This window comes from Lutra lutra, chromosome 9 (genome assembly GCF_902655055.1).
Source record: "Lutra lutra chromosome 9, mLutLut1.2, whole genome shotgun sequence".
Lineage (NCBI taxonomy): Eukaryota > Metazoa > Chordata > Mammalia > Carnivora > Mustelidae > Lutra > Lutra lutra.
The window spans coordinates 80,043,226-80,069,945 of NC_062286.1; the positions used below are offsets into that span (position 1 = coordinate 80,043,226).

At 38.5% G+C, this 26,720-nt stretch overlaps 1 protein-coding gene across 3 annotated transcripts in view; it reads left to right on the top strand.

The window, feature by feature from the left end:
• Positions 1-26,720, top strand: part of SOCS5 (suppressor of cytokine signaling 5) — a 62,453-nt gene that overhangs the window by 16,816 nt on the left and 18,917 nt on the right. Inside the window, exon 1 of one of the 3 annotated variants that reach the window (XM_047744548.1) lies at positions 23,840-23,880. The exons of the other annotated variants lie outside the window; for them this stretch is intronic. The gene's annotated coding sequence lies outside the window, so the exon portion shown is untranslated. Of the gene's footprint in view, positions 1-23,839; positions 23,881-26,720 lie in introns of those variants that run through there. 3 annotated transcript variants of the gene reach the window in all.

Genomic DNA, 26,720 nt, shown 5'->3' on the forward strand with positions numbered 1-26,720 from the left:
AGATCACAAGTAGGCAGAGAGGCAGGCAGAGAGAGGAAGGGAAGCAGGCTCCCCACTGAGCAGAGAGCCCGACACGGGGCTTGATCCCAGGACCCTAGGATCATGACCTGAGCTGAAGGCAGAGGCCTTAACACACTGAGCCACCCAGGCACCCCAATACAATTTTCTAAATGACTGCTACCTTAGCTCAGGCTGATAGAACAAAATACCAAAAACTTAATGGTATTAGAAACAATAGGGGGCTTATAAGCAGAATTTATTTCTCACAGTTTTGGAGGCTAAAAGTCCTAGGTAGGATGCCAGCATGGCTGGGTTCTGGTGAACCCTTTTTTAGGGTTGTAGACTGCAGACTTCTTGTTTCCTCAAGTGGTAGAAAGAGGACTGGTTAGCTCTCTGGCCTCTTATAAGTGCACTAATCCCATTCATGAGGGTTCCACCCTCATGACTGAATTACCTCCCAAAGGCCCCATTTTTCAAATACTGTCACATCAGAGATTAATTACATTTCAACATAGGGACTTGGGCATATGCAAACACTCAGTTCATTACATTGATAATTTGGTAATATTCAGAATCCTTAAAATTGTTCATACCCTTTGCCTCAAAATTCCATCTTTAGGAATTTATTATAAGGAAATAAGAGATGCATGTAAATGTATGTGTGGGTGTGTATTGCTTATTCATTACAATGCTACTTATAATGTTTAAAAATGGGAAGCCTCTGAAATGGTTAGATTATGCTACTGTATGACCAAATACATAAAACCATTATAGATCATGTTCTTTAACATTTTTGTTCAGTATACTAAAAATGTGAGTTTTAGTATGTTTAAAGGGTATAAGCTATAAGAAAATGTTCACAGTGCAGTAAACAAAAAAAGTAGGGTGATAGTTTTGAGGTTTTTCTAAAGGAAATCTTTATTTAAAAGATAGGATATAAAACATGTTAACTGTGAGTAGTTAGATTATGGGTTATTTTTCAATCAGCTCATACACTAATGTTTTTCACATTTTCTATAATAAGCATGTACTACGATGTTAATAATCACCTAAAAAGCAACTTGCTTTAGTTTTTAAAGTTGTGTTAAATTAATGATTGGGAGGATGAGGGAAGAATTTAAGTAATTTTTAGCTTTCCCCTCTTGATCATGCCTCTTTTCCTTTTTTTTTTTTAATTTTATTTCTTTATTTGACAGAGAGATCACAAGTAGGAAGAGAGGCAGGCAGAGAGAAGGGGGGGGGAAGCAGGCTCCCCACTGAGCAGAGAGCCCGATGTGGGGCTTGATCCCAGGACCCTAAGATCATGACCTGAGCCAAAGGCAGAGGCTTAAACCACTGAGCCATCCAGGCACCCCGCTTCTTTTCCGTTTTTGCAGATTCTGTAGCTTGAGCTTTATCAGTATAAATCTAGTGAAAGAGACATTTATTCTTACATTAGATGTGTATTCTGTATTCTAAGCTTTTTTTCTAAACTAAGGCAATCTCCCATGTTTTATAGTTTAAAATTGTGGGTTTCTATCAAGAACTTCTTTGTACACTTGAAGAGATTGAATATTGCTTGCTTTTTTTCCTTTTTTCTGTATCCCAGAGCTTTTTGCTTTTTAAAGTTTTGTCTTACTACCTATACTACTACTACTGTTAACTACCTACTGTGCCTACCTCCTTGCAGATGTAGATGTCCTTATATAGAGAGAGAAGTCATAATGTTTAGTTTTCTCAATAAAATACTGTATTTGTATTTTTCTCCCTGGCATCTTGAGCATATGGACCTGGTCTGGTGCTCTTCAGGAACTCACTAGTGACTCAGCTTCACATTTTTGCTATATATAGAACATGTTAGAAATCCAACAGAGAAAGTTGATATTCAGAAGAGGAGACAAAGGAATGTTGTGGTTAATGAAAAAAAAGAAATAGACACATCCTCCAGGGAGGTGCCGTTCATACCAGACCTCAGAGAATGACCTTAACTTGAGTAGTCTGATGTCTGTTCCTCAGCAGTTGTAGATCCAGAAACACATTTTGGTCAGGGGAAGGGATTCATCCTAAGCAAATTTACTGAAGACTCATTTGGAAAACAACTTTTTAAAATTTACATTAAGAAGTAATATCAAGCCATGATTGTTTGATGGCCCACATCACCCACATCATCATAGTAGGGCTATGTCTACCAAAGGGATGTGAACAGTCGGATCTGCTGATCAGAGCTTTTCCCTGAACACACTTGGGACAGTGGTACATTCTTCCTTGAACACCTCGCTTAAGCTTTGTCAAGGGCTCTGTAGCTCTAGGCAAATTTCTTAACCTCCTGAATCTCAATTTTCTCATCATTAAAATGATAATAACTAGCTACCTCATAGGATTATTGCAGGAACCAAATAAGGTCATCCATGTAAAGTGACCAGTGCAATGCCTAGCTCCTAGTTGCCATTCAGTAATTGTGGGGTTTTTTTTTAAGATTTTATTTATTATTTGACCTACAGAGATCACCAGTAGGCAGAGAGGCAGACAGAGAGAGAGGAAGGGAAGCAGGTTCCCTGTTGAGCAGAGTGCCTGATGTGGGGATACTGGGATGCGGGGCTCCATCCCAGGACCCTGGGATCATGACCTGAGCTGAAGGCAGAGGCTTTAACCCGCTGAGCTACCCAAGTGTCCCCATTCAGTAATTGTTAAGACTTGCTTTTTTCTGCTGCTGAATTTGAGTCCTGGCAGTTAAGAAAGGTAATTTTTTCTTGTTCTCTGCAGACATTGCTGGGTCCTCTGATATGCTTGGTGTTGTAGAGGTACTAACACTACTTGATTTATGAGAATATTGTCCTGAGTGGTAAAATTTAATTCAACCTAGTGAAAAACTGTAATGAGTCTTTGTACATAACATAGGTTATGTTCTACTGTGAGATCTAACCATTTTTGATATCTTGAGACTAAGGTAAGAAACATTCTTTTAAGGACTTCATAGTGTTTGCTTTTCTGGTTTGGCATTTCTAAAACGATTTGATATTTCTTGTAAAACAAAGTCTAGATAACAAATTTAATAAGCTGTTTTTTACTCATAGCTGACAACTTAGTAAGTTTTATATTCTACGATTCATATTTCTATTTATATATTCATAGATTGTGATGTTGTAAAGGACCTGATCCAATTTCTTCTCTTTGAGTTAAGCTTACTGAGCCCCAGGGAACCAGACTGAAATTAAGCCAGACAGCTGATACATCATAGGGGGTTCCCGAGACCGAGTTGCCAGTGCAGCTGGGCTTAGGACAGTGAGACCCTTAGTATAAGAGTTTCTGCTCTGGAGGAGGCCAGAAGAGCAGCCGGCTCGTTCTTTTGGTGTCAGCATCCTCTGTTTCACATGGTTGTGAGAAGGTAGAATTGAATTCAGGCAGTGAGTTTGCTGTAGTCCTGAGTTACAGGTATTCGGAGTGAGTTTCTTCTAGTAGAAGCCCCTGGCCTGCCCTTCCTTCCATGCGTAGCTGTAACCAAATCAGAAGTGAGTGAGCAAATGTCCTTTTGTGTGTGTGTCAAGTACCATGTTTGCTAACTAGGCACCATGGAGCAGTTGGGACTTAGCCAGGAGTTTTTCATGGCAGAGCTGAGGCAGGCCTCTGGCCCAGCCCACTCCTCTTCACTGGATTCCAGGGCCTCCCCACAACAGCCAAATTTATTTTCTCTTCTGAATTACCACTTTACTTGTATGGGAGAGTTACTAAAGAGTGTTTTGACATCTTCTTAGGTGTTATCTCTAATTGTTCTATATAGTACTTTCTTATTTACAATTGTGGTATCTAATTATCTCATGGGTCTGTACCGTCTACTCAGCTAAGTCCTTGAGGACCCATACCATTGTGATTTCTTTTTTATATTAGTCCTAGGAATTGAAATATTTTAAGCATTCTACAATTAACTTGTCAATCAGTAGGTAAATATTTGTTGTCAATTTTCTAATTGTACCAAACTACATTTTAACATCCTTTCAGCTCTTGCAAGAGTGGATTTGCTATTTAAAGCTCATATCCTGAGAAGATTTTAGATTAAAAAGAGATATAAAAGTGCTCTTGTCATTTGAAAGGAAACGAGCGTTTCCACAAATAATTTACATTGAATTCCTTAAGAACTAGAAAAAGTTAGGGACAGTGAAGTTGCTCACTTATTTAAATAAATTCTTTTTGGTCCTCTAGTTGTGTTTTTGTTTGTTAAAAAATCACAATCTGAGAAAACCTACTAATTTATGGCAGTCATCCAAAAATACGTATGGTTATAATGAATAGCTATCTTGAATTATAATCCTCTGCGTGTTTTGGTGGGCTCATTTGCTATGATTTTATTTCTTAGAAGAAAAAAGAAAGAAAATTTCATGTCTTCTTAGGATGGGTTACAGATTGGTGCAGTTGTGACCAGTCTTGGTACTTGGTTCCAGTCAGCATTCTTGCCCCCAACCCGGCCCCCACCAACTTTACTGAGATATAATTGAGAAATAGAAATTGTATATATTTAAGGTATATAGTGTGATGATTTGATAAGCATGTACATTGTGAAATGATTACCACAATCAAGGTAATTTATACATTATTGCCTCCAATAGTTACACACACCTCCTTTTTTTGGTGAGAACATTTCAGGATTTACTCTCATCAGTTTGAAGTGTGCAGTACAGTAATATTGACCATAGTCACTGTGCTATATATTTTATCCCCAGAAATTGTTCATCTTATAACTGAAAGTTCATACCCTTTGACCAGCATCTTTCCTATTTCCCCTACCCCCGAGTCCCTGGCAACCACCATTCTACTCTGCTTCTGTGGATTCAACTTTTATGGATTCTGCATATTAGTGAAATCATACAGAACTTGTCTCTCTGTGTCTGGCTTATGTCACTTAGCTTAATGTCCTTTAGGTTCATCATGTTGTTGCAAATGATACAACTTCCTCCCTTTTTTGTGGCTGAATAATAACTTCATTATATATGTCATATTTTCTTCATCTGGTCAGCATTCTTGAAAGTGTGTATCAAGTGGAATCAGATGAGAAAAATATGGATAAACCATTGTAAATCTTTAGCTGCTATTAGAAAAAACAAGGGACATACCATACTGATAATGGACAGTAATGTCATTTCCATTCCAAGGACCAAAGTAATATCTAATATGAATGTGGAATCTTCAGTCAAACTTTCTTTGGATTTGATATAAGCTGTATTTGTCTTATCTCAAATTATCTTTTTTACAAGGCAGTATTAAATACGTGTTTTGTTGATATTAGGTATGAATAGCCTCTGTGGTTGGTTGAGAGATACAGTTGAATTTATATGTGAGTCTAGAATTTATACCTGTGCCATATCTTTGTAAGTAATTTTTAAAAATTGAATTCTCCTGCCTCTGCATGTTCCCCTTATACTGATGTACACATACTCAAAACATCTGCTTTAGAACCTTAATTTGTAAAAAATTAGGAAGTCCTAAGATAATTTCTAGTATATATATTTTTTAAAGCTTAGAAGATTCTTAAATTAATATACAGTGAAATTGTTGTGGGGGGATGTACAGTTCTATAAATTTTAACTCTTATATATATCCACGTAACTACCACCACAATCGGGATACAACATAGTGCCATCACCCCCAAAACTTCCTCATGCTGTCCCTCTGTATCACACCTCTTAATCCCTGACAACCACTGTGTTACATTAGTGAAATTATACAGTATATAACCTTTTGAAACTGGTTTATTATGCAGTACCATACTGTCTTAATTAATGTAGCTTTAGAGTAAGTTTTAAAACCAATTAGTATGATTTGCTTAATTTTATTCTTCTTCAGAATTGTTTGGCTATTAGTTCCTTTGCTTTTTATTTTAAGATAAGTCGATCTATATTTTGTGGGGCAGTGGTTTGATTAGAAGTGTATTAAGCTATAGATCAAATGGGAAGAATTGACACCCTGAGTATGTTGAACTTCTCTAGTCCATGGATGTGGTAAGTTTTCCCATTTATTTAGGTTTTCTTTATTGTTTTTTTTTTAATAATGTTGTTTTCAGCATATAGCTTTTATACATTTTTTTTTTAAGATTTTATTTATTTATTTGACAGAGATCACAAGGAGGCAGAGAGGCAGGCAGAGAGAGAGGGGGAAGCAGGCTCTCCACTGAGCAGAGAGCCCGATGCGGGGCTCGATTCCAGGATCCTGAGATCATGACCTGAGCTGAAGGCAGAGGCTTAACCCACTGAGCCACCCAGGCACCCTACCTATTTTGTTAGATTTGTACCTCAGTATTTCCTTTTTTTTTTTTTTTTTTAACTTCTTCTTGGAACTATTTTCATCTGAACATTGCTTAACTACATTATACAGATTCTGATGTATTTTTATCTTTCAGTTAAAAATACTTTCTAATTTCCCTTGAGACTTCTTCTCTGACCTGTGGATTATTTATAAGTGCATCACCAGATTTCTAAGTTTTTAGAGATTTTTCTGTTTTCTTGCTGTTAATGGTTTCTAGTGTAATTCATTATGGCCATAGAACATATTTTGTCTTTTAAATTTATCAGATTTGTTCTATGACTTGAGTTACGGTCTCTGTGAACATTCTTTGTGTACTTGAAAGTATACTCCTGTTGGGTGGACTGATCTATAAATGTCAGATTCAGTTGGTTGATGGGATTGTTCAGTTCTATATCCCTGTTGATTTTTTTTGTCTATTATTTATATAGATGCTGAGATAACTATAATTGGAGGTTTGTCTATTTTGTCTATTTCTCCTTCCAGTTTTGTCAGTTTTTTTTTTTTTAAGATTTTATTTATTAATTTGACAGAGAGAGATCACATTTAGACGGAGAGGCAGACAGAGAGAGAGAGAGAGAGGGGGAAGCAGGCTCCCCGCTGAGCAGAGAGCCCGATGTGGGACTCGATCCCAGGACCCCGAGATCATGACCTGAGCCGAAGGCAGCGGCTTAACCCACTGAGCCACCCAGGTGCCCTGGTTTTGTCAGTTTTTGCTTCATGTATTTTGAAGTTCTTTTGTTAGGTGCATACACACTTAAGATTATTATATCTTCTTGGTGAATTGACCCTTTTATTGTTACATAATGACCCTTTTATGCCCGTTAATTTTCTCTGCTTTGAAGTTTGCTATATTTGATACTAACATAGCTCCTCCATCTGTATTTTGATTAATATTTCCATGATATACTTTTTTCTATCCTTTTACTTCTAACCTACCCATATCATCATATTTGAAATAGATTTCTTGTAGGTGCCGTGTAATTGGATCATCCTTTTAAAAAATCCATTCTGATCATCTTTGTCTTTTAATTAGTGTGTTTAAATGTTTTACATTTAATGTAATTACTTCTGTGATCAGATTTAGTGCTATTTTATTATTTGCTTTGCATTCTTTTGAGTTTTGTTCTTCTTTTTCCCTTTCCTGTCTTCTTTTGTGCTATTTGAACAGTTTTTGGTATTCCAGTTTAACTTACGTATTGTGGGTTTTTAAAAAATATATATATCTCATTCTACTGTGTGTGTGTGTGTGTGTTTGGTCTAGGGATTATAATATACATTTAAGCATACCTTGCTTTATAACACTTCATAGATACTGCACTTTTTTCTTTTTTTAAACTGATTGAAGGTTTGTGAAGCAGCCCTGTGTCATGCAGTTCTTTTTGGTGCCATTTTTCCAACAGCTTGCATCGTGTCTCTGTGTCACATTTTAGTAATTCTCACAATATGTAATTCGATTTAATATTATATTTGGGGGCGCCTGGGTGGTTCATTGGGTTAAAGCCTCTGCCTTCGGCTCAGGTCATGATCCCAGGGTCCTGGGATCGAGGCCCACATCAGGCTCTCTGCTCAGCAGGGAGACTGCTCCCCCGCCCCCGTCTTTCTTTGCTTGCCTCTCTGCCTACTTATGATCTTTGTCAAATAAATAAGTAAAATCTTTTAAAAAATTATTATATTTGGCTATCTGTGTTCAGTGACTGACTCACTAAAAGCTCAGATGATAAGATTTTTTAGCAATAAAGTTATTGTTTTTTCAGACATAATGCTGTTGCACACTTAAGAGACTGCAGATAGTGTAAACATAACTTTTATATGCTCTGGGAAACCAAAAATTCATTTAAATCACTTTTTTGTGATATTTGCTTTATTGCAGTAGTTTGGAACTGAACCTGCAATATCTCTGGGACATGCCTGTATTTAAATTTTTATAGTCTACTTATAATATTTTTCCACTTAAGTGGGATATAGAAATCTTAACACTGTATGTGTCTCTTTATTCTCCTCTTTTTTTGTTGTAATGTTTTATATGTTATATCTACATACATAGAAAATGCAGTGTTCGGGGTGCCTGGGTGGCTCAGTGGGTTAAGCCTCTGCCTTTGGCTCAGGTCATGGTCTCAGGGTCCTGGGATTGAGCCCCACATGGGGCTCTCTGCTCAGCAGGGAGCCTGCTTCCCCCTCTCTCTCAGCCTGCTTCTCTGCCTACTTGTGATCTCTCTCTCTGTTAAATAAATAAAATCTTTAAAAAAATTAAAAGAAAATGTAGTGTTATTGTTTTTGCTTTCAACTGCCAAATGTATTTTAAGGATTTCAAGAAGAGAAAAATAGTTTATTATATTTATCCAGATGTTTATCATTTCTTTTTTCTTTCTTCATTACTAATGTTCTATTTTTCCCTTGGCATCCTTTCCCTTCTGCCATTTAATGATTCTTTAAGAACAAATGTGCTGGCAATGAATTCTCTTAGTCTTACCTACACTTGAGAATGTCTTTATTTTGACTTCATTCCTGAAGGGTATTTTCACTGGATATAGAAATTCTGTGTTAACAATTCTTTTGTTTCAGCCCTTTAAAAATATGCCATTTTCTTTTGGACTTGGTAGCTTGTGCTGAGAAACTCATTGATTCAAGTTACTGTTCCCCTGTAAGCAATGCATCACTTCATTTTTCTGGCTATTTTAAAATTTTTTCACTGTTTTTAGTTATCAGTTTGACTATGATGTGTCTATGCATGTATTTCTCAGGGGTTTATTCTCTTTAGGTTCTCTCAGCTTCTCAGATGTGTATTTACATTGTGTCTTTTAACAAGTTTGTGAAGTTTTCAGCCTTCATTTTCTCCAGTACTTTTCTATACTACACTCTCACTCCCTTTAGGATGCCAGTGATGCTAATGTTAGTCCTTTTGGTATCCTAAAGGTCCTTGATACTCTGTTCATTTTGTTTTGTTTGTTGTGCAGATATTTTTTATCAGTCTGTCTTAAAGTTCACTGGCTTTCTTTTGTCATCTCCATTTTACTTACTAAGCCTATCCAGTGAATTATTTCAGTTATAAAATTTCCATTTGATTCTGTTTCTTTGCTGAGACATATTCTTTTCAAGAGTGTTCACCCTTTTTGGAGCATTTTTATAATAATGCTTTAAAGTCTTGTCAGATAATTCCAACAGTTGGTATCATCTCAGTATCAGTGTGTTTATTGTCCCATGCCAATTGAGATGTTCCTACGCAGTTTTGGATTGCATTCTTCAGTATCATAAGGTTGTGGGTCCTGTTTAAATTCTATGGAGGATGTTCATTTTTGTGGTTTAGTATGCAGTCGCCCCTGTTGGGTTTGGCATGCAAGTTGCAGCCAGCTTTCTGTGGGTTGTGAGTTCAGTGTCAGTTCGGTTTTCAAAGCCTACAGTGCTTTGCTGCTTGGATCTGTCCTGTGTGTACTACCCATTGGCCGGTTGGAGATAGGTGACTTTCTGTCTCTGTTCAGTTCTCAAAGGTTCTGGTTTGTTGTTTAGGACGAGATCCGTGCCATGTTCTGCTCAGGAGTGATCCCAGGGGGTCATAATCAACATTATGGAGTTGCTTTTCTGAGTTCCACCCATTCAGCAATTTCCCTTATACTTCCTACTTCCCGGGGGCTCCCCTTTTTGGTCCTGTAGCCAGAAAGCTTCTCCTCTGCTGACTTCTTGCATTTGTACCCACATCCAGGGACAAGTGGTGGGAGCACAGGTGGTGGTGGTGGAGAGGGTGTTTGGAAGAGAGGTTTGCAACACCCTCTTGAAACCATAGCTTCTGGGATTGGAGACTTTCCTCAGACTTTTAGGGCACCTCTGGGCCCCCTGCTGTTACTGTCAGGAAATCCCTTTTCCTGCTCAGCCAGATCTAGAGGGTTTCTCCTGGAACACTGCCTGTGTTGATACCACTTCTAGGTTCCCCCAGTCTAGGCAACATGATGAGGGGTAGGGGCAGTAATCGGGCACTGCTTCTATGATACTTTCAATTCTGCTCTTCTTCCTCAGTCTGGCTGCCACCATTTACTTTTTGGATTCTTTAAATAGCTGCTCTGGTCATTGTATTTAGATTTTATATTGTGTTCAGTAAGAGAGACAGGGTGTGGAGTGTTTTTACTCCCTCTTAGCCAGCACTTTGCATGTATTTTTAAGTCTGGCATTCATTTATTTAGCCAACATACGTAGTTACCATTTGAGTCCTCACCATGTGTGGGCACTTTAAATACATTATTTGCTTAATTTTCTGGTAACTCTCTGCCTTTTAGACAAGAAAATTGAGGGGTAAAACTTTTTTTTTTTTTTTAAGATTTTATTTATTTGTCAGAGAGAGAGGAGAGCAAGCGAGCACAGGCAGACAGAATGGCAGGCAGAGGCAGAGAGAGAAGCAGGCTCCCCGCCAAGCAAGGAGCCCGATGTGGGACTCGATCCCAGGATGCTGGGATCATGACCTGAGCCGAAGGCAGCTGCTTAACCAACTGAGCCACCTAGGCGTCCCAAGGGGTAAAACTTTTAAACCATGTCCAGAGAACAAAGATACTAAATGATAGGCTGGGGTTTGAACACAGGTATTTCTGACCCCAAGGTGTGGTTCTAGTACCAACAGCATCGGAATCACTTGAGAAGTTGTTAGAAATACAAAATCTCTAGCCCCACCTGCAAAGTACTGACTCAGAACTCTAAGAGTGGGGCTCAGTAACTAGTTTTATAAGCCTGGGTTTTTCTGATGCATGCTAAATGGGAGAGCAGTTCTCTGTGTTGTTGGATTCACAGGCATGAAGTATGTTTTAGTTCTTAGCAAAACTTGAAGAAGCTGATGTAACTTTTCACCATTGTTTGAGACATGTAGTAGTATGCTGAGGAAGAACAATTTTTTAATTATAATCACTAATACATAGTTTTGAATTCATACTTTTCTCTATATCAAGGAAGCAGTAGTTAAAAAGTAAATACTATGAGTTTTAAGATTTTAAATGTGTTTGGTACGTATGTGTGCTTATATGTATGTAAAGAAATCAACTTACATGTGGTTTTTGGCCAATAAATCACTGGTAATCACTGTGCTATCTAATGCTTATTTTATTTTATTTTTAAATATTTTATTTATTTATCAGATAGAGATCACAAGTAGGCAGAGAGAGAGAGAGAGGGAAGCAGGCTCCCTGCTGAGCAGAGAGCCCGATGTGGGGCTCGATCCCAGAACTCTGGGATCATGACCTGAGCCGAAGGCAGAGGCTTTAACCTACTGAGCTACCCATGTGCCCCACTAATGCTTATTTTAAATTTTAGTATATATTAATGCTGTTTATCTTAGATTTCAGGGTAACTTTTGATATAGGCTTAGATTAAGATTGAATTAGACAAAATGGCCCATATATGGAGGATATAGGTCCTATTTCGTGTAATTTTATCTTTCTCACAAAAGATTATATAAGTCAAATATGCATACTCTTGTAAGACACCTTTTTTTAAAAAAAGATTTTATGTATTTATTTGACAGAGAGAGATAGAGAACACACAAGCAGGGGGAGTGCTGGAAGATGGAGAGGGAGAATCAGGCTCCCCGCTGAGCAGGGAGCCCTAAAGGGCTCAATCGCAGGACCCTGGGATCATGACCTGAGCTGAACCTTAACCAACTGAACTGCCCAGGTGCCCCTCTTATATATATAAAATTTATATAAATTTATTTATATAAATTTATATATGTAAATTTATTAATCATCCAGAAAAATCCGTTAGACTACATCTCCAGAATCTGTTTTTTAAATTAGTCTATAATCTACATGTAGATTAGTAGGTTGGTTATGAAGCATTGTCTTTGCAATAAACTTTTGAGTTAGAAACACTGTTTGAATCCCATCTCTCCATTTACTAATAGGATGGCTGGGGTTTGGAGCAGAGTAGATAGTAATTTTTCATTATAGAAATAGACTTTATAGTTAGCATTATTTATATTAGTTCTTAAGTCTTATTACCCTATAGTGTCTACATTAGCAGGACATCTACTAACAGCTGGGTAATCTTTAGGGAATGTTGGTATTAAGGTGAAGAGGACCCTGTTTAAAGCTTGCTGTCTTTAAATAGAAAAACAGTTAATGCAAAACAGCAATTGCTATGATAAAGACTTGTACATACTATGGGTCTGTTTTGTTAGAGCCAAAGTGGACACAGAAACCCAACTGATAGTATTTGCAATCACCTGTGGTGGAGCTCCATACAGACAGTGACTATTGTCATGGGACATGTGCTTTCCTGAAAGTTCCCAAGCTTAGGGAAAAATGGGACATAACACTCAAAAACTTCCTCAGTAACACTTTTTTTTTTTTTTTTTAAGGTAGGAACTGAATAAAAAGGACCACAGCATTTTACATGTTAAAATGGTTAAGAAAAACATAAATATAATAATAAATATTGTGCTTTAGCATGAGAAAGACTTGAAGTCTGCCTTTGGAAGTGGCATAGGAAAGGTTGCCTCTTGTGAGTTACTGTGTGAAGTGGTAGAAATAGATGTCTCAAGTCTGAGGGAAAGTTACCACCGGATGTGGCCAGGGATGACCCTAACACAGGAGGGGGCCTGAGGGTAGCTGGGAGGTATTGGAGCTGGGTGCACAGGGTTGGGGGCAGTGGTCTGCATTCGTCTGGCATTTCAAGGCACACAAGCAAACGGGATTTATGCTGTAATGTAACAAGCACACTGACACAAATGTTATAGCAGAAGTGACTGTATCAGGGCTTTTTTCCCCTTCTGGGAGCTAGTTTACCAACACAATAGGAAGGAGGAGCTCTTCGGGTTGCCTGGAGGAGTCCTGGAGGACTTGATGAGAAGATGGCAGTTGAACTGAGATGTGAGGAAGGAGTGTAGTGGTGTACCAGGTGTAGTAAAAGTAGGGGAAGGGCGTTCCAGGCAAGGGGAACAGCAACATGAAAAAGCATGCAAATGAAAGCCTGATGTGTTCAGGAAACTTATACATAGTTCTGTATTAAAAGAGGGTTAGAGGGACGCCTGGGTGGCTCAGTTGGTTGGACAGCTGCCTTCGGCTCAGGTCATGATCCCGGAGTCCCAGGATTGAGTCCCGCATCGGGCTCCCGGCTCCACGGGGAGTCTGCTTCTCTCTCTGACCTTCTCCTCGCTCATGCTCTCTCCCTGTCTCTCTCAAATAAATAAATAAATAAATAAAATCTTTAAAAAAAAAAAAAAAGAGGATTAGAACTTGGAAGGGAGAGGAAAAGGAAACACTTACTGAAACGTAATATCTAAAAGGTAGGGGCCAGATTCTCAGTGGCCACATACTTCCCTTGGAAGAATTTGCATTTTATCCCTCAGTGGAGTAGAGAGCACTGAAACATTTTGGACAGAGAATTATGTTTTCTGAGACTGCTTTATATGACATTCCCTGGTGACAGTGTGGAGGGCAGATTGAAGGACACCCAGATGGACCCTGGTGAGGTGAGGAGGAGCCAGGGTGGATCTTCCATGGCCTTGACTCCTTTGAGAATATTACAGAAGCTGTAGATGCTTATTAGCAATGATGCCCTTTGTGTGTTCCTAGAAGTCACTTTTAACTGTACTCCCATTTCTTGAGTTTGAGGAGTAGGGCCATAGAGTCTTCTCTATGGTAGTGAATCAGGTGACTTTATAACCAGCTTTCACAATAGCTAGTTTCACTGTTAGCCTTATTTTTCCAATGTTTAAAAATGGTGTGGTGGCTCATTATTGGAGAAGTTTTTTTTATTGTAATATGCATTCATTGAGAAATAATTACTTGGGTCAAAGATCTCTCTTTGTGCACTGGATTCCTATTTTTGCCCCAATTATTTTATCGTATAGAAAAACCATGGTAAGGGATGAATAAATATCAGGAGAAATTCCGGGGTTAGTAAGTGCTATAACTGCATTCTTTCAAGCAAAAGCTAAATTGAGAAAGCCATCTCCCCCACCTTTAAAAAATTAAATCCTTTTTCTTAGTGTTCCTTAGCAAGCGTTTTGATGCCTATTATCAGGGTAGGATATTGATAAAACTCATAATCTGATTGAAGGTAGCAAAGATTCTTTATAATGAATTGAAAACAAGAATATCAGGATATATATAAAAGACATGTTCCACAGTTTTCTTAAACTCTGATATCCCACACAGTTTTGTATGATCAGCATACAGTAGATATTTGTTAAAAGGCTAAAATGCAGTACATAAATTTAGGGAGAGCTAGAGACAAAAATAATGGAAACATTGTAAGATCTTATTTTAGAATCTTCTGATCTTTGAAACTTTGGTGAATATAATTAATGGATATGGAGTCACAGAAGCCATATACTCTCAATAATTTGTCCCTGATACTTCTGTGAGGTAATAGTTGCTGTATTTAAATTTTTTTATGAGGCATTGGTGGTGGTTTTTTAAATTATAAAACTAAAAATTTACAACAATAATATGTGATTTTTGCAGAAATGTAAAAAAATACTACTCATTTGAATAAAAATTCAAACTCTTAATAGAGCACTGATTTTCTTTTCTCCCTCACTCTTATCATAAAATAACCAAATTCCTTCTATAGACTAGTGCTCTTTGGCTATTACTTACTAACTTATGATAGCCACTTGTGAAAGGAAACCATGGGTATAAGCATATTATAAAAATAAAATGTATAATCAGATGCCCATAGTTACAGTATAATTCTTTGACCTCAGTACCCTGAGGTGGAGGTGGGTATTCTGATCCTTATATGGTCCACACATTGCCAAATTATTTGTATATTTCCTCTTCTATATTGTTCATATTCTTCTCCCTTAACTCTCTCAGTAGTCCTAATCTTTTTTTTTTTTTAATTTATTCATTTGACAGAGAGAGATCACAAGTAGACAGAGAGAAAGGTAGAGAGAGAGGGGAAGCAGGCTCCCTGCTGAGTGGAGAGCCCAATGCTGGCCTAGTTTGACCCTGAGACCATGACCTGAGCCCAAGGTCGAGGCCCAACCCACTGAGCCACCCAGGCATCCCCTAATCTTTTCCTTATGCTGGATAATTATTTCTTCTAGTCATCAACATTTACAGAAATACTAGTGTGCCTTTCTCTTACAGGAATAAGATTTTCTTTCCTGTGTTACTAACCCCTGTCCCCACTATACTGTAATCCATACAGTTGTGATTGTTTTCTGACTGAGCTGTTTGGCTCTTCTAGAATATTCAGAGAATCATCTATGAAGTCATAGTCATTTCATGTGGTCAAGTACAGGAATAAAAGTCCTTTTTTTTCTTTTACATGGCATGTAATACCCTTTAAAGTCAATTTTTCCCAGCTTTTCAGGTTGCTTGTGCTTTTACTTCATTCCACCTGCCCTGTACTGTAGCATCTGAGCCACTCCACTTCCCCTGCAAAGCTAGACCCTTTCCTGAGTCTGTGCCTTTGCATGATCTGTACTTGAAATGACTTTCTCCACTTGGATAGGCAACGTCATTCTTCAAAACCTAGTGCAAAATCTCCTCTTCGGTCAGGCCTTCCCTGATCCCCTTCCTAAGCTGGGATTAGGCACCAGAACCTCCAAAATAACAGGCAGGCCTGAGAACAAGAGAGAATTTTCTTTCTCTCCTATAAGTTTAGAATTTGCAGGATAGGGCTGAAATGAATACTTTTCTCTATAAAGTCATTAAGGAAGTAATTTCCAGCTCAGAGCTTCAGAATCTCTCAGATTTGACCCTGTCCTCATGGTCCAAAATTGAGGTATCTGTTTTAAGCAGCCAGATGTGGGAAGGAACTAAAAAGGGACCAAGGGCGTATGTGAGCTCTCTCTTAAAAGTTTCCCTGGGTCTCACACACTGCTTATCTGCTTGTACCTCACTAGTGCAAAGGAAGGCTGAGGAATAGAGTCTTTATCTTCTTCGCGACTTTTATTCTGGAAGAAGGGGAGAACAAGTATGGCGTACAACTAGCAGTAGTTGCTTTGCGCTTTGTCTTCCCAGCAGCACTAATTAGAATTAATTCGAATTTAGGTTGTGTTGTAATTTGTTTGCCTTCTCTACCAGATTGTGGATGTCTCAGACGGAGTATGCTTCTCTCTCTCTCTCTCTCTCTCAATCTTCAGCATCTTACATAAAGTTTAGCACAGAGTCCACGCTGGTAAAGTGTTGAATGAATGGATAGACATTCAGGAAGATTACAGCAGAGTTACCAGAGATACAGCAGCCAGTGGTATTTAAATACCCATGTGAACAGGGAAATTGCTTATGTAGACCTTAATTTCTTAGACTTTTTTTTTCTCCATTTTCTCCATTACATGGAGAGAAGGACACTGCCAGTAGTGGGGGGCATGGCTTCTCCTCTGAACTGACCGAACACACAACACAAAGGGTTACTTAAAAGGGTGTATATTCTTCCCTGTGTTATACGGGTTTTTTAAACTGTGGTGAAATACACATGAAGTTAACTGTTTTAACCATCTTTAGATATATAACCGTGTAGCACCAAGTACATCCACATCGTTGCGCAGCCGTCACCATCATCACCTGAACTTTTCTGTCTTCCCCGACTGAAACTCTGCCCCCATGAAACACTGACTCCATGTTCTCCTCTCTGTCCAGCCCTGGCAGCCACCGTTCTGCTTGCTGTCTCCGTGAAGTTGAGAACTCTGGAAACCTCAGATACACGGGATCATTTAATATTCATCTGTCGTTACTGGCTTCTTTTAGTTAGCAGAATGTCTTCAAGGTTCATCCATGTTGCAGCCTGTGTCAGAATTTCTTCCCTTTATAAGGCTAAATATCCTTCCTCTATACGTACCACCTTTTATTTATCTGTTCATATGTCAGTGGATGTTTGGGTTGCTGTCTTGCACTTTTTGTGAGATTTTGTTTTTTACAAATATTTCCAAGAGAAATAGCGTCTTGTTCTATTATAATTTCACCACCACTACCCTCAAACACAAAGCACATACTTATATCCCTCTTTAAAAGGAAATTTAAGAAAAGAAGGGGGAACAATCACTTATATTAGAAACAGTTTTATAGGAAGTAATCTCCTCCTCCCAATTACAGTTTCTCAGGTATAAACTAAAAAATAAAATTAAGTTATGAAAAACATTAACCTGGTGGGAAGTCTGGAAAATGGGTATTAGGAAGAAATAGAAGTGGCTTTTACCAAGAAAAGATTAGATTTCATTATATGATAAAGTCACAGGAGAGTACAACTTGTGAGTCCCTATCATTTTTAAATATGGAAATTTTAGGGGCACCTGGCTGGCTCGGTTGGAGGAACATGCAACTCTTCATCTCAAGGTCAAGAGTTTGAGCCCCACATTGAGTGTAGAGATTATTTAAAATAAATAAATAAAAATTTTAAAAAAATAAAATATGGAGGGGCTCCTGGGTGGCAGAGTCAGCTAAGTATCTGACTCTGATTTCGGCTCTCGTCATGATCTCAGAGTTGTGAGATTGAGCCCCACATTGGGCTCCGCGTTGGGAATGAAGCCTATCTAAGATTCTCTCTTTCCCTTTCCCTCTGCCACCCCCCCAATTACAATAATAAAATATGGAGATTTTACTGCTACTGGACAGTGAAAAAGAAATTATAAATTATGGCTGTAGCTTGGTGGTTTTGCTTTTATGAAGTAATCCAGCATTGAAGAAGAAAGGGTTATGAGTGGGTAGAGTAAGGAAAATTAGCTCCATTCCTATCACCTGACCCCCTTTGTTATTAGGTGGAAACTAGTTTAGTGATAGTAATGATGTTATATTTGATTGCCAGTAATATGGCTGATGCCGAGAAAATTCTGGGTTTTGGCCTCTCTTCCAATGAGCACATAGTCCAAATTAGCTATCTAGTTCTTTTACTAAAATTCCCAGATCAAGCTTTCAGATAATGTAAGTAGAGGACATCTCCAGTGGTTTAAACCGAATCTCAAACACTTTCCTGTGGCTGCTGATTGTTGGGTCAGTTTGGCAAAATGGTGAGTCAAACTTGACTAGCCAGCTCACAGGCCAGCTGTTGATTTTACTCATTTCCTTGAGCCACTACCAAAGCACCAAAATAGAATAGAGCACCTTGGTTCTGTCTTTCCAAAAATATCTGGCTGTAAACTCCTATGCCTCCCCTAAGTGTTTTGAGTTACAAGGAGAAGCGTAACATTTCCTTGATTTTTAATCTTGTAGTACCATTGCAGTGATAAGATTAACCCTCCTGCAAGCGCCTGAGCAGAAAAGAACACATTGTGGGGGAAAAGAAAAAGAAGAACACATTGTGACGTTAGCAGTAACCCTTTTTGAGAAATTGGAGCTTGGTTTAGACATTTAACATGAAAATTGAACTGTGAAGGACAGAGTAGTGAAGGGAGAAGGAAGAGGAAGGAGAATTCAGTGGGGGTAAAATGCAGCCTAATGACAGATGGCAGCGAGTGAAAGTCAGATAGGAGGTGCTGCATGTGACCGATGATTGTTCCTGAAAGGAAATGAGTCTGGCCGGTGTTCTGAGTCTAGGAAGAGAGGAGAGTCTACGAGGTGTTGTTCTACTGCACTAAGAAAGTGCAGTAGAAATCTGGACAGGGTTACTGGCAGTGAAAGAGAAAAGGTAAATCTGAGAGCCATTCTGGAAAAAGAAACTGTTAGGTAACATTAAGTATAAGGGTAAATATAAACATCCACTGAATATAAGGGTGCTTTCTGTAGGAAACGGGTACTGATATCCCAATTTGGGGGAAAATCTTAAGATCATTTTAGATATAGTAAATCTGAGGTATGATTGGGAATAGCCAAATTGAGACAGACTTTTTAAGCTATTAGATTGAAAAGTGAGTAGAGTGTGTGGCCTAGAAGTATGCTTCCCACATAGCCGGCCATGCTGGAGGAGGTTAAGAATCGGTCCTAGAAATACCTATGACTGTAAAGGCAAGAACATATGTTCTCGTAGCTTCTACATAGATGTAAAAACTCTGAAAATCAAATACAGTTTTTTTTCCCATTAGCTTCATTTCAAGGGACTAAGTTAAGTTAGTTGAGTAGATAATATTCATAAATTAAATCCAGGAAACTGAAGTTTTCCCCCACTGTTAAATAAGAAAGCGGAATCCAGATTGCTTCCACAGCTAGTGAGATGCAGAACAGAGGCAAGAACTTAAGAGATTCTTTCATAAAAGAACATCTTAGAACAAATAGATATTACGGCTGAATACTGTCGTACTATGGAGAGTTATGTTCTTAAATATGGTAAGTTATTAACATTTAACATGTAGTTTAATTTCATTACTTTGGAAGTAATCTGCCAGTACGTAATTGAATGTTTCATGTTTTTCTTCAGTGGAACATTTTGTTGGATCTGCTGTGCCAAATGTTTATGGTTTTCTCTCGGAATGGCTCTTCGTGTGTATAGCAAAACTTATATGACCATATGGAGTCAAGTCCGGAAAAAACTTGGCAAAGGCGTGTTTCTCTTATAATTCAATTAGAAATTGTATTAGATGTATGTTACAGTACTGCTAAAGGTAATCCAGTCAGGGAAATGATTAGTATAGCGGAGGGCTATGATTTAGGTTTCACTACAAATTCCTGAGGTGGTGGTTAGTAGCCCTTTGCTAGTGGCCTGCAACAAATTCTGCTTTCTGCTTTCTTTGTTCTCTCTTGTGTAAGCTTCCTTTTTGCTCTTTATTTTCCCTTTATATGGTAAAATATAACATACACATATATTGAACAATGAATAAGATATAAAGGTATGTTTAATGAGTCATTATAAAGCACACCACACTGACAGTATACGGGAAGTCCGCTGTGTGTCCCACCATAGTCAAACCCCAGCTGTCTCTACCCCATCCCATCCCCCACAAGTTACCAGATTCCTACTTTGGTGTTCATCATTTCTTCTTTCTCTTTAAAGTTTACCACCTAGGTGTACATCCCTAAATGATGTACTTTACTTTTTCCCTTTTTCTGCACATACATGCAGACATATGTATGTATGTCAATATGTAGTCTTTTTTTTTTTTTAAGATTTTATTTATTTACTTGACAGAGAGACAGCACAAGTAAGCAGAGCAGCAGACAGAGGGAGAAGGAGAAGCAGGCTCTCCGCCGAGCAGGGAGCCTGATGTGGGTCCTGATCCCAGGACCCTGGAATCATCACCTGAGCCGAAGGCAGACGCTCAACCGACTGAGCCACCCAGGCGCCCGTGTAGTCTTTTTTAGTCTGACTTATTTTTGTGCCATTCGTCCATGTGTTATGTATATGACATTTTTATTTCTCTAATCTGTTGTACCCATTCTGTTCCACCACATGAATATGCCATGCAAACCCAGATTGCAGACCCCTGTCTGGGGTGGACAAACTTCTTAGGAACCTGTATCCTGGATACCCTACCCACTGGGCTTTTTTTCTCTTGCTTCTCTCTGGACTAAAACCTTCCCTGTGGTGCCCTTGGGGTGGGATTAGGGTTCAGGTTTTGTTACAGTTGACCTTTACCTGAGGTTATAGCCCTTTGTGGTTCCAGTTGAATGTGGGGAAGAGTACCCTTGTACTCTCCATCTTTTGAGGAATTTTTCCATTGACATTTGTTCCCCTCAGTGAGGCTATTGAAACCAAAGATCTAATTTGCTGTGGGTTTTTTTTTTTTTTTTTTTAGATTTTATTTATTTGAGAGAGAGCGAGCATGAGCGGGGGAGGGGCAGAGGGAGAAGCAGACTCCTCAATGATCAGGGAGCCTGATGCGGGACTCAGTCCCAGGAACCCAGGATCACAACCCGAGCCAAAGGCAGACACTTAACCAGCGGAGCCACCTAAGCACCCTAATTTGTTGTGTTCTGTCTGCAGGTGCCCTTAGGGCCAGTAGTCTTTTGGGGGTTCCTGTTACCTCTCGGGGTCCCAATTGACCCTAGAATTTGTCTGGCAGTTTCCCACCATGTTGTCGACTTTTTATTTTAAGATGTTGGTTTTTTGTGTTTTTGTTTTTGTTTTTTTCGTATCCAGGGATTTTTAATTGTTTTCAGCAGGAGGCTTGGTCAGAAAAATCTTAGTCTATCATTACCAGATATGGTATCCTCTTGAATTTTTTTCCCACTTAGCCTCCTATTTCCTGTTTTTCCTTCAGCCTCCATGTTAATGACTTTCACAAACATTCATATACTGAGTATCTAATACATACCAAGCATGACACAAAACTGAAGTAAGTCCCTGCTTTCTTGAAATTAGCATTGCAGTGGGTTTTGGATTGTGGGCAAAGTTGCAGCTCTATAGGACAGCATTTTCCAAACCGATCCATATAGTGTTAGTGTCCTGTGAAATCTTAATAAGGCTGCCTTTGTCAAGTAAGTATGGGTGGTAATGCTCAAGAGGGTCTCTTCACAGAGGGTTTAGGCATTACCTTATTTAAACTGCAAACTTTATCTGTAGCATACCTCTTAATATTTTACAGCATACTAATAATCCAGGGAATATGATTTATGAAACTCTGGAGTACGATTCTGGAGTAGTATTAAACATCTCCATATTATTATGTGTTGTCAACAGAGCAATTGCATCTCCTGCTGTTCCCTCAGTCATGTCCAAGGGGAACATTTGCTGAGGGAGTAAACCAGGGTAGCCATGCTTTACTTGTAAATGACCTTCTCTTATTTGGCTGTAGGTGCTTGGACTGGTGCAGGTGCCCATATCAAAGGCACCGGTCATAGGTCAGCCACTGGCCACCCAGGTGCAGTAGCACAGAGAGTTTTGTCCAGACAGGAACAAGCTGAATCAGTCAGGTTCCCACAGATCTCATTGGCTGGTTAAAGAAATCTAGCTCTTGCTGCTTTTAATTTTCTGTTTGGATATACTCAGACAAGTAGGGAGTGATGGTTACTCTAAGAGTACACTGATGATGTGGATTAGAGAACTTACAGAAAGTCAGATTTTGCAGTTAAGCTGTGGAAGGGAGCAAAATTTGAAAAGTCAAGAGAAGGAGGTAGGAGGGACCTGTGATGAGCCAAGAATTAGCCAGAGGTATGACCAAGTGACAGCTTTGGGGTTAAAAGAAAAAATTAGAGTATAGGAGCAGAGAGACCAGCTGGTGGCTGGAGGCAAATCAGATACCAAAAGCCGGGTACCTGGGGAGTTGCTGAGTCACAGCAATGGCAGGAGGACTAGAATGAGGACTCACGAACTCCCACTGCACAGTCCACTAGGGCGACCTTGGAACTAGATCACATTCTCCATTGCAGCTTCCTTGAGGCCTACTTGACCTGTGTTAACTGATTGTTCTTAGATTTCTGTGAGAAGTCTTATTTCCCTTTTCCTCCAATTCATGCTTAGAACCAGTCATTGTCCCCCGCCTTGCCCAACTACATTTGCCAGGCTTAGTGAATGTCTGTACTCTGCAACCAGAAGAGACTGATACATATGGAAAGAGTTGAATTCATATCATAATGACACTTTTTTTTTTTTTTTTAATTTTTACAGAGAGATCACAAGTTGACGGAGAGGCAGGCAGAGAGAGAGAGAGAGGGAAGCAGGCTCCCCGCTGAGCAGAGACCCCCCAATGCGGGACTCGATCCCAGGACCCTGAGATCATGACCCGAGCCGAAGGCAGCGGCCCAACCCACTGAGCCACCCAGGCGCCCCCCATAATGCCACTTTTTTGATTAACAACTGAAAATGTTTTTATGGCAATGGAATATGCACTCTTCCTACCACTGCTTACTCCCTTCTTTTGATTACATTTTGGAAACTTGTCTTCTAAGTTCAGCTGTGCTAAAAGTGGTACTGTTATATGGCATCACATAATCTCTTTCTGTTAGTTATCCTATAAATAGCATCTCCATATACAAAAAAATGCACATTACTTAATATCGGTACTCCGGAAAGGATATTTTATATTTCCCAATCCAGTGTTACTTACTACGGAACCCTAGTACTGTCTGAGAAAAATCACACTGGTTTTGTGGAGATCTCTGTATTATGTTATTCCTTTTTTCCTTGATTTGGTTCACCCACCCCTCTCACTCCACTGTGTCTTTGTGTCTTTTTCCTTCCTCACTGTTAGCCCACCTTTTCTTTAAAAGTGACCTTTCAATCATTTGAATTAATTGAATTGTTTCAGTTTATTATTTATTTCTTCTACATTTTACACATAATTTTGGATTTATAATATGAAATCAGATTGCTCTTTTTCAAGATCTATTTCCTTTTTGAATAACATTTTTTTTCCAGCTAGGAAATTAATACATTTGAATGTAGTGTTTTAGAAAATACAAAAAAGGGGGAAAATGAAATTAAATAATCCCAAACCACCCAAGATAACCACAGTAGCATTCCCTATCCATAATCTTTTTATTAAATGTTTATATGCATATGTGTGTGTTGAGGTCAATTTAGATAGACTGTTTTATATCCATATTGATTTAATATCATGAACATTTCCAGAATACTAAATACTCTAGAGACATCATTTTTATTTATTTATTTATTTTTAAAGATTTTTTTTTTTTTTTTTAAATTTATTTGACAGAGATACAGTGAGAGAGGGAACACAAGCAGGGGGAGTGGGAGAGGGAGAAGCAGGCTTCCCGCTGAGCAGAGAGCCCGATGCGATGCGGGGCTCAATCCCAGGACCCTGGGATCCATGACCTGAGCTGAACGCAAATGCTTAACGACTGAGCCACCCAGGCGCCCCAAGACATCGTTTTTAATGCCTGTTACCTCAGCATATGAAAGTACCACAGTTCTGTTAACTAAAAAATACAGTTATTGCTAGTTTTTTGCTAAGATAATACTGTGAGGACTATCTCACATATAAATCTCTGTCCTTATCTGACTGTTTTCTTGGAATAAATTTCTAATTGTGAAAAGTTTGTTCTAAAGGTACAGTATATCATTTGTCCTTTAATTTTGTTTATGGCATATTTTTTGACATCCAAAGTTTAATGTCGTTAAGTATTTTGAATTCCTTCTGGTTTCTTTCTTCAGCGTTTTGTTTAAATAGGCTTTCCCATTCTCCTCTTTGAAAGGTCATATGGTTCCTTTTACTTACTACATTTTTTAATGGTGGATTTATCTGTTTTTATAATCCATCAAAATTCCTACCCATTCCTACCCAAATGTTCCTCTTAAGGAACATTTGAGATTACTAAATTTTAGACCCAGAAATAGTAGTTTTCAAGTTTCAGAAAATTTGACTGTTAACTCTATTTTTATTCCCATCTACTTCCAAACAGAAGAAAAAAAGTTGATTAGCAAGGGTGCCTGGGTGGCTCAGTCTGTTAAGCATCTGCCTTCAGCTCCGGTCATGGTCCTGGAGTCCTGGGATCAAGCCCCACGTCTGGCTCCCTGCTCACTAGGGAGTCTGCTTCTCCCTCTCCCTCTGCCTCTCCTGCTCCCCCTGCTTGTGCTCTCTCTCTGTCAGATAAAATCTTCTTTAAAAAGATGATTAGCAATAAACTGATACTTGGACATTTAGTATAATGATACTTGATCTAGACTTACATAAGGGAGTGGAGGGGGATCTCCAGCTCTATCACATTTTTATAAACTAAGGTCTTCCATTTGGGTTTTCTGTTGGTAATAGCAGAAAAAAGGAGGAACACAATGACTTGTGTTTTTCATTGTCTGCTTGAAGAAAGCATATTGATTTTTTTTTAAAGAGAGAAATCTTGGCAGTAAAGCCAAAAAGGAGTTTTTTGTGTGGGTCTTTATATGAGGGATGATATCTTTGGTACTATTTTTTAGAATATGGAATAATGTACACCATTTATTTTATAAATTCTTTTTTGTTGTTGTTTTTTTATTTTTGTTGTTGTTGCTGTTGTTGTTGTTAGTAATATCGGTACCCAACATGGGGCTCAAACTCACAAACCCAAGATCTAGAGTCACACACTCTTCTGACTGAGCCAGCCAGGCACTCCATTTTATAAATTCTTAATAAAAGTTAAGGGCATAATATTAAGCTGTAATTCCAGTAAAGTATATCTGTAGGGAGTCAAAGTAAGCAGACCACATATTTGAAGTAATTTGATCAACTACAGAGCATAGAAAATCTTTGTGGATGGTTAGATACTTAAACTAGCTATTTTAACATAATAATCAGGATTTCTAAAAATCAGATTTTGACTATGTATATTTATGATTAACAGTTAGAAATAGCAGTTGTGCAGTATTTCATCTACATTAGATCCAAGCATTTAACTGGCAAGTTTGATGTTTTATTGGGAAAATTAGAGTCTGTTATGATTTGACAAAGTGGAGAATTCTCTCATAGAAATGGGGTTCCAGGATTACTTGAAAGCAGTAACAGACTATTTTTACCTGCTATACTTCAGTTAGAATGTGAACTATTTAAGTAAATAGTAAATCTTAATCTATTTCAAAACTGACAATGCTTAAGAAATTTGTGAATCTTCCTGAAGTAGTTTTTCCCTCGTTATCAAAGAATATGAGAATTAACTATACTTTAAACTGCTTGGTTCATTTTTGAAACTATTGAAGCCTACTTTTCTGTATTTGTAAAAAGAACCCCCATTCTAAGCTATGTTTATGGGAAGTAGGTATTCCTTAAACTGTGTAGAAAGGTTTTTATAAGGGGAGATCAGGCTTGTGGGGGGCAGGGGGTTTTATTGACAGAACAGCATGACTTTTATTAGGTATTTTTGTAGCTGGCACTGACTTGTATTAGATTGAGTATTAAATCAGCACCTGATTGAAACACTACCAAGTGACATAGAATATGAGACCCTTCAGATAACTCAGTATGTTGGATGTTAGGGTTATACTTTAGGTCAACAGGACAGTAGTGTGATGAGGAGTCAGAGCTGTAACTGCTGTACTACTGCTAGATCTTAAGTAATGTCACTTTGTGGAATGCTATGCTTATTTTTTTTTAAATTCTAACATTAAAAAAAAAAAATCACAGTACCTTGAGATTAGTTAGTTCAGTTGCTTGTAGAGGGAAAACTACCTGGGCTGGCCAGAGACAGAGGGTTGCTTATCCTCTTTAACGTCTCCCATGAAAGACTCCTCACAAATCTCTTTTGGTTGTTTATTTACATTTTTAACTATTTGCAATATTGATTTTTTTTTCTAGGAGTTTCTAAGGAATTCTTTTTAGAGAAAGATTCTTTATACACATAAAAACAACCATTTGGTTACCTTTTTTCTCCAAGTGATGTAATTTCAGTAATGTTAGTTACCTTTATATTCCTAAATTATACTGAGAACTATTGTTTTGTTGTTCCTTTTGTGCATAGTTCTTAAAGTGTGGAGGAAGTAGCTAGACATCGAGTCCTTGACTTTTTTCTTAGCTGCTTGAAATCATGGGATCAGTATTATGGAAGATGTTCCAGGGGCCGGTGAGTGGAGAAGGGTAGGCTATGCTGGGCAGCTGTTAAAACTCAGACATGCAAATGATGCTGAAGCCTGAACCTGGGAGAGGGCAGTGGAGATAGAAGGCATGGACTTGGCATGGCTATGGGCTGGACTATAGAGCACGTTCTTCCAGTTCACTGCTCCCTAAG